This window comes from Mobula hypostoma, chromosome 5, assembly GCF_963921235.1.
Source record: "Mobula hypostoma chromosome 5, sMobHyp1.1, whole genome shotgun sequence".
Classification (NCBI taxonomy): domain Eukaryota; kingdom Metazoa; phylum Chordata; class Chondrichthyes; order Myliobatiformes; family Myliobatidae; genus Mobula; species Mobula hypostoma.
In genome coordinates, this window is record NC_086101.1 from 140,683,246 (window position 1) to 140,697,434 (window position 14,189).

The 14,189-nt window shown below is 40.1% G+C and overlaps 1 protein-coding gene across 11 annotated transcripts in view; it reads right to left on the minus strand.

The window, feature by feature from the left end:
* LOC134347046 (phosphatidylinositol 4-phosphate 5-kinase type-1 beta-like) overlaps positions 1-14,189 on the minus strand; it is a 174,268-nt gene that overhangs the window by 77,049 nt on the left and 83,030 nt on the right. For 2 of the 11 annotated variants that reach the window (XM_063049086.1, XM_063049076.1), the window contains exon 1: positions 157-624. The exons of 7 other annotated variants lie outside the window; for them this stretch is intronic. The gene's annotated coding sequence lies outside the window, so the exon portion shown is untranslated. Of the gene's footprint in view, positions 1-84; positions 627-14,189 lie in introns of those variants that run through there. 2 more of the 11 variants (XM_063049087.1, XM_063049078.1) reach the window with 2 other exon arrangements.

Below are 14,189 nucleotides of genomic sequence, written 5' to 3' on the forward strand. Positions count from 1 at the left end.
CAGCAAAATTCAGCAAAGTTACAGAATGTGAAACATTGATTTGTGAACACAATATCAAAATTAATGCTAAAGTTTCCAACTTACTGTCCCAGGTGTTATTGTAACAGAATAAAATCTACTTCAGAGACTGCACTCCATAATGAGCCATCTCCTTACCAATGTCGTTCAGCAAATATTGAAGCTGTGATCCAGTTTCAGACTGTCGGAACCAGATGTTTTTTTTTCAAAACACTCAGTCAAGCTGCGGATTGTTTTAAATCAACAACTTCCCTGAACACAGTTTATCTCAAACGCCACAGAAGCACATTCAGTCCAACTTGAGCCTGTATCATCCAGCCTTGAAGAGCAAGTTTGTTACACGGGTTGTGTAATGTGAAACGTATTTACTGGTTCAAATGGCAGTCTCTCCAACGACTTGCTGTAAAAGGTACAAAGGTGCCTCTGTATATTCATGGAATCATTAACCAGCTTCTAAAGGAGGCACCCCAAGAAACTGCAACATTACAAGATACAAATTGCATCAATAACTATCTTGAAGGTAAACTTGCGAACAAATTGTTCAGCTCTTTAATTCTCAATAGTTCAATTTCCTTTTCCATCTGTAAATATTTTCTCTGTTCAATAAAAAATCAGGACAAAGCATCTCACAGGAATGGACATGAGCAAATGAGGCTAATTGCTTTAGTACATCACGTTTTGAAGAGCACAGGAACAACCTTTGAGATTTCAAATACCAAAACGAAAGGTGGGTCTGTTCAATAAAAGAACAGCTTCCAATTATTTAACACTGTTAATAAGGCTATCAATGTGCTTCACTGGAGCTTTTAAAATCATATAAAATTGGACACGAGACACACATGAAGATATGCATTCAGGGAGCCAAAAACTTGGTCAAAATGTCAGGGTTCATGGATTGTTTCAGAAGAGGAATTGCAGACAGCTGAAGGCTCAGCCGGCAATGTTAAAAGGATTAAATAGAGCAACGGGCAATGGAAAGTAACATTGCAAAAGCAGGAAACATCTCAAAAAAGATACTTGGGCACACCCAGCTCTTGAACTTAAGCTGTAGCAATTGATTCCTGCAGTGTGAGTACGTGTACTTGCACCACATAACTGGCTGAATGTGTGCTGGCAATTCAGTATCAACCCTTTAGAACTCCAAATAGAAAGATGAGCTGTGACATAGGTTCAGAGAAAGACTGTTGAAGGACAAGGGTGGTCTGCAAATGAGATGAAGAATTAAAGAGACGGGTGATTGGAACAACACACATAAAAAGTGCTGGTGAACGCAGCAGGCCAGGCAGCCTCTATAGGAAGAGGTACAGTTGACGTTTCCGGCCGAGACCCTTCGTCAGGACTCAATCCTGATGAAAGATCTCGGCCTGAAACATCGACTGTACCTCTTCCTATAGATACTGCCTGGCCTGCTGCGTTCACCAGCATTTTTTGTGTGTTGCTTGAATTTCCAGCATCTGCAGATTTCCTTGTGTTTGGGTGACTGGAAGCTCAGTATCATGGCTGTAGACTGGCTGGTCTGTAAAGTGGTCACCCAGTTTGTTTGGGTCCCTCCCTCCCAACATAGGAGGCCACATCTTGAACTGCAAATGCGTATTATCAGTGGAAAGAATGTGCAAGTTTGTGTTCCACCTGGAACAATAGGAAGAAAAGAAATCTGATAATAGGGCAGTGTCTACTCAGGAAAGTGCTGTGGGAAGGGGGGGCTTTTGGGTAATGGAAAAGGCAGTGCCCCTCTGCAATGCTTTTAAGATGTAGTCTTGGGTGCAATGCATGGAAAAGGGCAACAAAAGTCTAAGTCTGAGCCTGGCACTGCTGATCTGTACATTATGACTTGGATATCTCACACATTTCACTACTTTAAATCTGAAGAACTATTTTTTTCCTAGAAGGCACAATATGATTTGTCTTATTTGAAGGTAGGCCTTTACTGAACCGGCTAGCTGTTGGAAGTCCCAGACTACATAGTGACAACACCAAGAACACAAGATCACATGAAACACGAACAGTACATAGCTATACTACACCATAAATTTGTTCCATCAATCAATAAGTTCATGGTTGATAACCTTCAACTCCCTAACAAAGCAAAAATCTGTCCTACTTGACTAAATATGGTCAATAATTCAGACTCCACAGCACGCAGTGGTAAAGGACTCTAAAGAAGCATGACATATCTGGAAGAAATTCCTTCTCATTTCTAACTTAGTCTTTTATTACTCAGAAATCATTCTCTTAGTTGTAGATCGCACCAGGAAATGAATCATCTTCTCAACATCTACTCCATAAAGACCAATCAGAATATCACAGGTTTCAATAAGATCACATCTCTCTCTTTGCAACTCCAATAAATCTACACCCAACCTGCTCGATCTCTTCTAATTACTCAACTCTTTCAATAAATCTAATGCGGTTTCTTTGAAATGACCATAATGCAAGCATATTCTCGTTTAAAGAGCAAAATTGTATAAACAACCTCAGGTCAGTCTCCCTGAAAGTTGAGACAAGACTGCCCTGATAAGCCTTTTTAATTGCTTATTGTACTTGCAAACTAGCCTAAGGTTTTACCAAGAAGTTATCATAGCTCCAAGAAAGAAATGCAGAGATTTTAAACTTCAATCCATTCCTGGTCTCTCCGCTTCCTGTGTCTCTATCTGACTCTGGTCCTATAATCTTCCAAGATCCATTCTTCTCCATTTTTGGGATCTTAAACATTGCCAAATTTCATTACTTCACCTTTGCGGTCCATCCCTTCAGCAGAAGTCAACTTCCAGGATACACCCCTCTTCCCTCCTTCAAAACTTTTCATTAAACTCAAATCTTGGATTCAGCTTCATCATCTTAACACATACTTCTTTCATAGCTCTGTCTAATTTTGTTTCCCCCTTTTGAATAATGGGTCACTTGCCTTAAAATAGTGACAACTGTGCTAATGGGACAGAGATGAGAAGAAAAAAAAATTTACTTAGAAGGTAAATCTCTGGAATTTTCTACCCTGGAGAAGAGACATTTAGTCCAGGAGTTTGGACATTATTGTCCAGTTGTACAAGTTATTGGTGAGGCAGTGCCAGAAATATTGCGTACAGTTTTGGCTACCCTGTTATTGGAAAAAGGTCATTAAGCAGGAAATAATGCAAAAATTTATGAAAGATGCTGCCAGGATTCGGGGGAGAAGTTGGGCAGGATAGGAATTTATATCATGGGAGCATAGGAGACCGACAGGATGGGGGCAGGTGTGACTTTATAGAGGTGTATAAAATCATGAGTGGCCTAGACAGGGTGAATGCATTCTTTTTTCCAGGGTTCCAGAATAAATAACTAAAGGTCATAGTTCTATGGTGAGAGGGTAGTGATGTAATAGGAACCAGAGGAGGAACTACTTCTGCACAGAGAGTGGTCAGAGTGGTAAGAGCTGCTGGAGGAAGTGGTTGAGGCAGGTACATTAACAGTTAAAAACATTTGAACAGGTACCTGGATAGGAAAGATTTAGAGGGATGTGGGCCCAGCAGACAAATGGGACTAGCTTAGATTGGTATCTTGCGTGGCATAGAATAGTTGGGATGAAGGGCTTGATTCTGTGCAGTTTAATAGAGATATGAAGACTCAATCGTCAAATAAAACGAAAGAAGATATTTTTGATATGAAGGAAATTAAGGAATAGTTAGTGCCAGAAAGTGGGTTAAGAGTCTCAGACCAAAACATTGATTCTTTATGCCTTTTCACAGATGCTATCTGACCTGCTGAGTTCATCCAGCACTTTGTGTGTGTTATTTTCGATTTCCAACATCTGCAGAATCTCTTGTCAGGATCCAATTATATTGGGCCTTGGTGTAACTTCATTCACAGAACCATGCTGTTTGATGTCCATCTCTAATGTTACACTTATATCAATAGAATCAATGCTCTCTCGAGTCTTTCTGAGCTTAGAAGCTTGTTATATAAAGATTAAGTAAGATTAACTTTCTGGCATTTTGAAGATTGAAGATTCAATTGAAATATATTCATTGGGTATGAGAGGGATTTGTGTGGCTTAGGCTCATCAGGCTTGGACGGGAACAGACTTGGACAAGCACAGGCAGAGTTCTAAGTTAATAAGCAAGAAAGTTTCTATTTTTTTCCTGTCAGTACATATCTAGTATGCTGAGAATAGATCTGGAGGCAGCGGTATGATCCTTGTGAGAGATGTGAGAAATTTGGGAGATCTCCAATCTCCCTAACAACTACATTTACACAAAATGTATCGTGCTGCAGCTCCTTAGAGACTGTTATATCAGCTCATAGGGGAGAATGAGGAAGTGATAGATAGGAGCTACAGGGAAGTAGTCACCCCTAAATTGCAGGAGGCTGGTGCCTGAGTGACTGTCAGGAGAGGGAAAGGGCACAGGCAGCCAGTGCGGAGTATCCCTGTGGCCATTCCCCTCAATAGTAAGTATACAGCTTTGGATACAGTTGGGAGGGGACGACCTACCGGGGGGAGCCACAACAACCAGGTCTCTGCATCTGTGCCTCAGAAGAGAAAGGGAGTAGAAAGAGGAGGGCAGTAGAGATAGGGGATTCTATAATTAGAGGAGCAAAAAGTAGATTCTGTGGACTTGAAATAGATACCCAGATGGTATTTACCCTCTCAGGTGCCAGCATCAGAGACATCTCGGATCAGTTCCACAGCATTCTAAAGGGAGAGGATGAACAGACAGAAGTCATGGGACATATTAGTCCCAACAACTTAGATAGGAAAAGGGAGGCTGTCCCGAAAAGAGAATATACGGAGTTAGGTAGAAAGCTGAAAAGCAGGACCTCGAGGGTAGTAATTGCTGGATTGCTGCTTGTGGCATGTGGCAATGAGGGTAGGAATGCCAGAATAAATTGGCAGATGAATGCGTGGCTGAATGCAGGGGGCAGGGTTTCAGATTTCTGGATCACTGGGATCTCCTCTGGGGAAGGTATGACATGTTACACCAGATCCCGAGGGGGACCAATATCCCTGCGGGTAGGTTTGCTAGAGCATTTGGGGAGGATTTAAACTAATTTTGGCAGGGGAATGGGAATGGGAACTGAAGTGATAGGGCTGAGGATGGGGCAGTTGGTATACAAGTAGATGCAGTGAGACTGTGAAGAAAGACAGACAGATGACAGGGCAAAATTGCAGTCAGTAAGATGAGTTAAAGAGCACAATGAGTTAAAGTGCAACAGAGGGCCAAAATCAAAAAGGGCGATGAATACCTATACATTCCAATGAGACAGGGAAAGGATGGTACGGTATAGGAACAGTGGTGTACAAAGGCTGTTGAAAATCTAGTCAAGAAGAAAAGAAAAACTTATGAAAGGTTAAAAAAAAACAGGTAATGATAGAAGATTATAAGGCTAGCAGGAAGGAGCTTAAGAAAGAAATTAGGAGAGCCAGAAGGGGCCATGAGAAAGCCTTGGAGGTCAGGATTAAGGAAAATCCCAAGGCATTTTACAAGTATGTGAAGAGCAAGAGGATAAGACGAGAAAGAATAAGACCAATCAAGTGTGATAGTGGAAAAGTGTGTATGGAACCAGAGGTAATAGCAAAGATACTTATACTTTGCTTCAGTATTCACTACGGAAAAGGGTCTTGGCAATTGTAGGGATGACTTACAGCCGATTGAAAAGCTTCAGCATGTAGACATTAAGAAAGAGGATGTGCTGGAGCTTTTGGAAAGCATCAAGTAGGATAAGTCTCCAGGACTGGATGAGATTTACACCAGGCTACCGTGGGAGGCAAGGAAAGAGATTGCTGAGCCTCTGGCAATGATCTCTGCATCATCAATGGGGACGGGAGCATTTTTGGAGGATTAATTCACCCTACATTTTGAGAAGGAGAAGCTAAAATCAGACATATCACTATTACAGTGGAGTAAAGTGAATTACAGAGGCACAAAAGAGGAGCTGATCAAAGTTGATCGGAAGTGGACACCAGCAGGGATGACGGCAAAACAGCAACAGCTATTGCTTCTATGGGAAATTCCAAAACCTCAGGAAAATTGCATCTCAAAGATGAAGTAGTATACCAAAGTAAGGGTGAGGCAACTGCAAGGGAAGTCAAAGACAGCACAAAAGCAAAAGAGAGGGCATATAATATTGTAAAAATTAGTGGAAAGCTTTTTAAAAGCAACAGAAGTCTACTAAAAAAAAGCCACAAATAGAGGAAAGAATAAATATGAAGGAAAGCTAGCCAATAATATAAAAGAGGATGCAAAAAAGTTTTTTTTCAGATATACAAGGAGTAAAAGAGAGACGAGAGTGGATATCGGATGACTGGAATATTACACTGGAGAGGTAATAATGGGGGACAAAGAAATCGTAGAGAAACTTAAGTATATTGTGTCAGTATTTTACTTGGAAGACATTAGCAGAATGCCAGAAATGTGCGAGTGTCAGGGGACAGAAGTGAGTGGCAGAATGGGTCCTCAGGACTGGAAAATGGTAAATATCGCTCGAATTTTCAAGAAGGGAGGGAGGCAGAAGAAAGGAAATCACAGGCCAGTTAGCCTGACTTCAGTGGTTGGAAAGATGTTGGAGTCTATTATTAAGGATGAGGTTTCAGGGTACTTGGAGGCACATGAGAAAATGGTCCAAAGTCAGCATCGTCTTCTGAAGGGGAAACCTTGCCTGACAAACCTGTTGGAATTCTTTAAGGAAATAACAGGCAGGATAGACAAAGGAGAATGAGTGGATGTGTTTACAGGAGGAGGACTTGGACAGATTGGGGGGATGGGCATAGAAGTGGCAGATGAAATTTAATGTTGGGAACTGCATGGCAAAAGGAATAAAGACATAGACTATTTTGTCAACAGGGAAAATTTTTTTAAAAAACAGCGCTGCAGAGGGACTTGGGGGTCCTCACGCAGGATTCCCTAAAGGGTAACTTTCAGGTTCAGTCAGTGGTACGGAGGCAAATGCAATGATAGCATTCATTTCGAGAGGACTAGAATGCAAAAGCAAAAATGTAATGCTGAGGCTTTATAAGACATTGGTCAGACCGTGCTTGGAATATTGAGAGTAGTTTTGGGCCCCTTATCCGTGAAAGGATGTGCTGGCATTGGATGGAGTCCAGAGAAGGTTCATGAGAATATCCCAGGAATGAAAGGTGAGCGTTAACGTATGAGGAGTGTTAACATACGAGAAGAATGATGGGTGATCTCATTGAAACCTATCAAATATTGAAGGGTCTGGATAGAGTGGATGTTTCCTATAGTGGGCGATTCTAGGATCGGAGGGCACAACCTCAGAACTGAGAGACATCCATTTAGAGCAGAGACGAGGAAAAATGTCTTTAGCCAGAGGGTAATGAATCTGAGGAATTCATTGCCACAGACGGCTGTGCAGGCCAAGTTATTGGGTATATTTAAAGCAGAGGTTGAAAGGTTCTTGATCAATCAGAGCAGCAAAGGTTACGGGGAGAAGGCAGGAGAGTGGATTTGAGAGGGCTTTAAATCAGCCATGATGGAAGTCTAGAATGATGGAAAATAGCTTCAGGATTAGATGCCATTTTTAAGATTGGGGCAAGGAGAAATTTCTACACCCTGCAGGTTGTCAGTGTTCAGAAGTCTCAATGCCAGAGTGCTCACTCGATGTATATCCTCAAGACATAATCCCATTTTTCTGCAAAAAATGAATTAAAGCAGCTGGAAATCAGGTGGGAAAACAAGATTTGAGACTCAGTAATAATATAACTGAAGAGTAGGACACTCTTGAGGAGTCATATGGTTTAATCTTATCGTTATTTGATATATTCATACCATCGGAGACTGTGACCTGGAGAGAACAGGTAACAGTGTTATGGATGAAAGGAAGTATACATTGGAGTTCTCTCAATTTTTTTTTTATTCCACCTAACGTTTTAACTTGACAACTGATAACAACCATACAGTGCTCAGTCCATTCTTTACTGGACCCCAATATTCTACAGCTAAATGTCCTGACTGAACTGAGCTTGAAAGTTTTATTTTAAGATAACTTTAATTTAGATCCAATTTTGCTTACAGTATCTGATCCCTGCCTTAAAAGAAGCAGATGACCTTTGAAATCATAAAATGCAATTTGAAGGTTTTAGTGGAATACAAAAGTTAAAGTTAGGAACATCTTAAAAATAGAGAATAAACTTGAGAAATTCTGCAGACGCTGGAAATCCAAAGCAACACACACAAAATGATGGAAGAACTCAGCAGACCAGGCAGTAACTATGGAAATAAAAAAGTCAATGTTTCAGGCCGAGACCCTTCGTTTTGAAGAAGTGCCTCGGCCTGCAATGTCCACTGTTCATTTATTTCCATAGATGCTATCTGACCGGCTGAGTTCCTCCAGCATTTTCTATGTGTTGCTTTGAAACAGAGAATGCTTTAGGTTGAGTCAGTTATAATGACAGTCAATCTGAATGCAGATAAGAATATATAACATAGAAACAGGACTAGGCCTTTTATTCCTTTTGAGATAGTCAAGGCTGGTCTGTTATCCAAGTTTCCAAGTTTTATTTTCCTGTGCCAATCCTATTTCCTTAGATAAAAACCCCATCAATCAAGCTTGGTGACAACATGTCATAAGGTAGGCTATGAGATTTATTTGCATTGCATTTACATGTAAATATCCTCCACACATATTAATGAAATGATCCTCCTATTGAGAAAGGTTGCTATAGTTTCCATTTCCTCCACATATAAACAGATGTTTAAAAAAAGATATCTGCTGTGAGTAATATACTATCTCATCTATAACTCAAAATAAAAATAATGCAGTTTTATTAATAAGGCCCATGTTCTAAAGCAATACACAAAAATGCCGGAGGAACTCAGCAGGAGAGTAAACAGTTTCAGCAAAGACCCTTCATCAAGACTTGTAGAATTATGTTCTATTTATATTTGTGTTCAAAAGTCTTTGAGAAAGGAACACATCTTAAAATCTAGAGCAGAGAAAAAGTCTTTTCAAATGCTTTAGCTCCACAAGGACATCCACTCAACCTCATCATCTCAGAGCTTCCCCTTAAATGCTTTTCTGCTACTCACCTCAACCACTGTTCCATGGGAATGATTTCCACATTCTCACCAATGTCCAGGTAAACTAGTCCCTAATGAATTCACTATTGGAATTATTAATGATTAGGTTGTACAAATGCTTCAGGTGCTCAAAAATGGAAACATTTTCCCCTAAGCCTGATCCATTGAACCTTGTCGTACAAAGGAAATTCCTCTACAAGGTCCCCTTTCAGCCTGGTTTTTAAGAGAGAAAAAACTGCCGTCTTATATTGTGAAAAGAATATCTGAAATAATGTCTTAAGAACGTCAAGTTTTAAAGGATATTTATTGAAAACTATAATAAGCAGCTTTACATAAAATTAATCTGCAAAATACTTCAAATTAAAAGTAATTTGATCAAACGTGGGACAATTAATACCTTACTCTTCCCACAATACTTTCTAGACTAATTAATTCTCATCCCTGATAAACACAAAGGCTTCAGTCATATTTGAAAACATTCCAAATGACCCCAATCTTTTTTTTATTATATAACTTGGCACACTGCAGCTCATCATTCATGGTTACAATATTTTGCTTGCATACAGCTTCTTTAACACTAAGAAATGTCTCAAGACGCTACATTAGTAGCCAAACCAAAATACATCAGTACCTTGTCAAATCAAGTAGTTGCTGATGTGTAACAGTGCGCAGCGCAAACTATTGTCATTGGGTCATGTAAGGCACTCAGTAAATACATTACACTTGCATAAACGATTAGGAGAGGTTTGCAGAGTGACCTGGAGCTGTCAGTCCTGATGTAATAAATGGCACTGTTGCCTTGGAGTCAGAAGGTTGTGGGTTCAAGTTCCCAAACCAGAAAAACCAAATGCAAAATGTCATGGATATAGCCCAGTCCGTCACAGGAAAAAGCCCTCCTCACCATTGAGCACATCTACCAGGCACACTGCCATAAAAATGCAACACTCAAAGACCCAACACCATCCAGGACATGCTATCTTCTTGTTGCTGCCATCGGGAACAAGGTACAGAAGCCTTGGGTCCCACACACCAGGTTGAGGAACAGATATTACCCTTCAACCATCAGACTCCTGAATCAGTGTGGATAACTTCACTTGCATCAACATCGAACTGATTCCACAGCCTGTGGATCAATTTCAAGGACTCTACAACTTTGTTAACTTATTTTTTTTTACTGTATTTGCACAGTTTGTCTTCTTTTGCACATTAGTTGTCTACCAGTCTTGGTGTGTAGTGTTTCCATTTATTCTATTGTACTTCTTTGTTCTACTGTGAATGCCCACAAGAAAATGAACTTCAGGGTAGTATACAGTAGTGTATATGTACTTTTATAATAAATTTACTTTGAATTTTGAAATATAGACCAATACTCCTGTACAGCAGAGAGCATGCTACAGAGTGCAGATGCCATGTCTCAGATAAGAATGTAAACTCTTTTAGGTAGGTTTCAAAGATCTCCAAGTGCATGGAACTGCTCCCTGTTGCCTGAGCTATCATTTATCCCACAACCAATGTCAATAAAACATATCTATTTAAATCCAAACAGTAAGATACCTGATCTGGATTACCTGGTAACCATCACACTGCTGTTTTTGAAGGACATAGTCAACCAAAGCAAAGCTGCAATCTAACAATGGCCACACCTTCTGGAATCACTGAGAGACTTCAGGCTGTGTTTACGACTGAGCAAAATAGACTGCACTTGTTTTGCCTTTTCATCTTGCTGTTATCATCACCTTTAACTTCCCCAGTCAAGTTCACGGCTTTAGAAATTGACTTGCGGACATAATGAGGTGAAGAGGCCAGACAACTTTGAACCAGTTCAGATGAATCTATTTAATATTATTCAACTGATAAAGCTTAGGGATTTTCATAAGAGAAAGAAAACCAGTATACTATGAACTCTAAACTTTAAAAAATATTTTTTATTATAATTTACAGTTTTATTTTATTATTACATATTGCAAGGTACTGCTGCCACTAAACAAATTTCATGATGTATGCCAGTGATATTAAACCCAATTCTGATTTAAATCACACAGATAGACATCTGGCCCAATCTGTCTGCATGGGCTCATTGAGAGAATTCTCCAATTAATCCCATTTCCTATCTTCCTTTCTGCACAGCTTCATTCCAATATTTACCTAGATTTTCATCATTCTTGTAGGCAGCAGAATCTAAGTTGCTTTGTAAAAGAAAAAAAAAAATCACATTCTCATCAACATAGTGAAAAAGGTATACTGCACACAAATGCTGCATGGATTTGAACGCTGCAGTGGCGAGAGCAAATGGATACATTGTCAAAGGTCACCTGCTGAAATTGTATTAACTGGTCCAAAATGGTAGACACAAGGATCAGAGTAACATCCTCAACCCATCATATCCATGTGAACAAGTGTATCCACAACGAGCACATAAATGCAAATCTCTTGTGTGCTCAATGCTCAGTTTTTTTTTTAACAAATTGAACTTAAAGCCATTGAAATTGAACTGCAAGCATTTCATGGGCATGGAATATACATGTACATAACACAGCATGTTTTTTTTTGTTAAAGGGCATCATTAAAGTCATCCATTTTAGTAAAATAATTGTGAAGAAGATTATCACCCAATGGGCAGCCACCAAAAGGATCATATCCATTAAGATTCTACAGCAGGCAAGTCATGTGTCCTTCATTCAAAACCACTCTTCATAGAAAGAAGAACATATGACTTGGTTTTTTATCTTCTTGAAATGGCTATTCCTATCATTTAAGTGCCAAAAATAACATCTGCCATTTGTTGACATACACCAGGAGGTTATCCAAGTCTTAATCCAGGTTACTTCCTCAGCAGAGTGATAAAACAAGACATATTCCGTGGAATGATCTCTCTATAGCTGATCAACGACCTCCATCCACTAACTTACACCTCAACACCACCCCACCCATCACTACTTTATCACTTTCTGTCAGAGATACCTTATGTACAGACACTACTGTGCCTAGCGTCATGTTATGAACGTACAATGTACACAAGCTAAAGTATTTTTATTTATTGTGTTCTTTATCTTATGCTGCATTAGATCCAGAGTAATAATTATTTTTTTCTCCTTTACACCAGTGAACTGGAAATTATAGTAAACAATTTTGAATCTTGATCAGCCCCTCAGGAAGAAAGGAAGGTTGCAGATGAGCAATTCATGATTGGATGGCAAGAACATTCCCATGAAATCTGCTGCTACAGCCAGACCCTCCAACTATGAGCTATATTCCAGAGGGTATTGCCAATGACCAAAGATTTGTCAAGTCATTTTGCAAACGAGACCCAAGTCAAATCTAGTCCTGGTGACAATATGATGACACACAGCAGGTGATAATAAACCCAATTGGCTGGTCGGCAGAAAACAAAGGGACCCTATAAAGGGACTCTATTCTGGCTGGCTGCCAGTTACCAGTGGAGTTCCAAAGGGCTCGGTGTTGGGACCACTGCTCTTTACAATGTATGTCCATGATTTGGACTACAGTATTAATGGATCTGTGGCTGAATTTGCCGATGATACAAAGATAGGTGGAGAAGCGGGTAGTGTTGAGAAAACAGAGAGCCTTAGGTAGTTTAGGGAATGGGCAAAGAAGTGGCAAATTAAATACAATGTTGGAAAGTGCATAGTCAAGCACTTTGATGGAAGAAATAAACAGGCAGACTATTATTTAGATGGAGAGAGAATTCAAAATGCAGTGATGCAAAGGGACTTGGGAGTCCTTGTGCAAGATACCCTAAAGGTTAGCCTCCAGGTTGAGTCAGTTGTGAAGGCGGCAAATGCAATGTTGGCATTCATTTCTAGAGGGATGTGATTTTGAGGCTCTATTAGGCACTCGTGAGACCACACTTGGAGTATTGTGTGCAGTTTTGGGATCCTTATTTTGGAAAGGATACACTGACATTGGAGAGGGCTCAGAGAAGATTCACAAGAATGATTCCAGGAATGAAAGGGTTACCATATGAGAAACATCTGGCGGGTCTTGGTCTGTATTCCTTAGAGTTCAGGAGAAGGGGAGGGGGCGAATCTCAGAGAAACATTCCAAATGTGAAAAGGCCTGAACAGATTTGATTTGGCAAAGTTATTTCCCATGGTAGGGGATTCTAGGACAAGAGGGCACAACTTCAGGATTGAAGGATGTCCTTTTGGAACTGAGATGTGGAGAAATTACTTTAGTCAGAGGGTGGTAAATCTGTGGAATTTGTTGCCACGAGTGGCTGTGGAGGCCAAGTCATTGGGTGCATTTAAGGCAAAGATAGATAGGTTCTTGATTAGTCAGGGCATCAAAGGGTATGGGGTGAAAGCAGGGGAGTGGGGATGACTGGAAGAATTGAATCAGCCCATGATTGAATGGCAGAGCAGATTCAATGGGCCGAATGGCCTACTCCTATATCTTATGGTCTAAGGTCTTATGGTCAATTCTGAAATTATCCCCCATTCAGGAGTTCCGCTTAAGTTTCTGGTTCACTTGGCTGAGGCATAAACTTGAAGGTGATAAAAATAACCCATTTGTTGCTGGCAGCATTACTGGGGCAAAGTAAAATCAAGAAGGGCATGTACCATCTTTCGGTTTGGGGGTGGGAGATGAGAGAGTATAAACATTTGTATTCAATATAACTAAACTCACAGTTAGCATTTAAATCAGCGCTGTTCAATTTATGTTGACAACTTTTAATGAGATGGAGCAAACTGAAACGCCAGTCAATAATTCTATAGTTGTTCTCCACAGAGAACAGCATTTCCCAAAATTAAATTAAAATTTCTACATAATGTTGAGATTTCAATAGAATTTTACACTGAGGTTCTGCAACAACACAGCACAGGAGACCAATTCAGTCATCAAGCCTGTGCTGGCTTTTTGCAAATTATCCAAAAGTTCCCAAACACAAGCTTTCCTCACAAGATTAGTTCACCTTGACCATTAATTGAAGAAATACAAGAGACCTGCACTTGAAACAGACCTGAAGGGAGGGGTAAGCAACAGAAAAAAGGTGATTGGTTCAGATTGGAACCATGGTTGGCACAGACGTGGGTCTAAGGCCTGTTATTCTGCTGTTCTATTCTTTATTTCATATTCCATTTTAAAAGTGGTGATATTTGCAATCAATATGTTCTGTCGGTACACTGGTCTGAGAGGAGG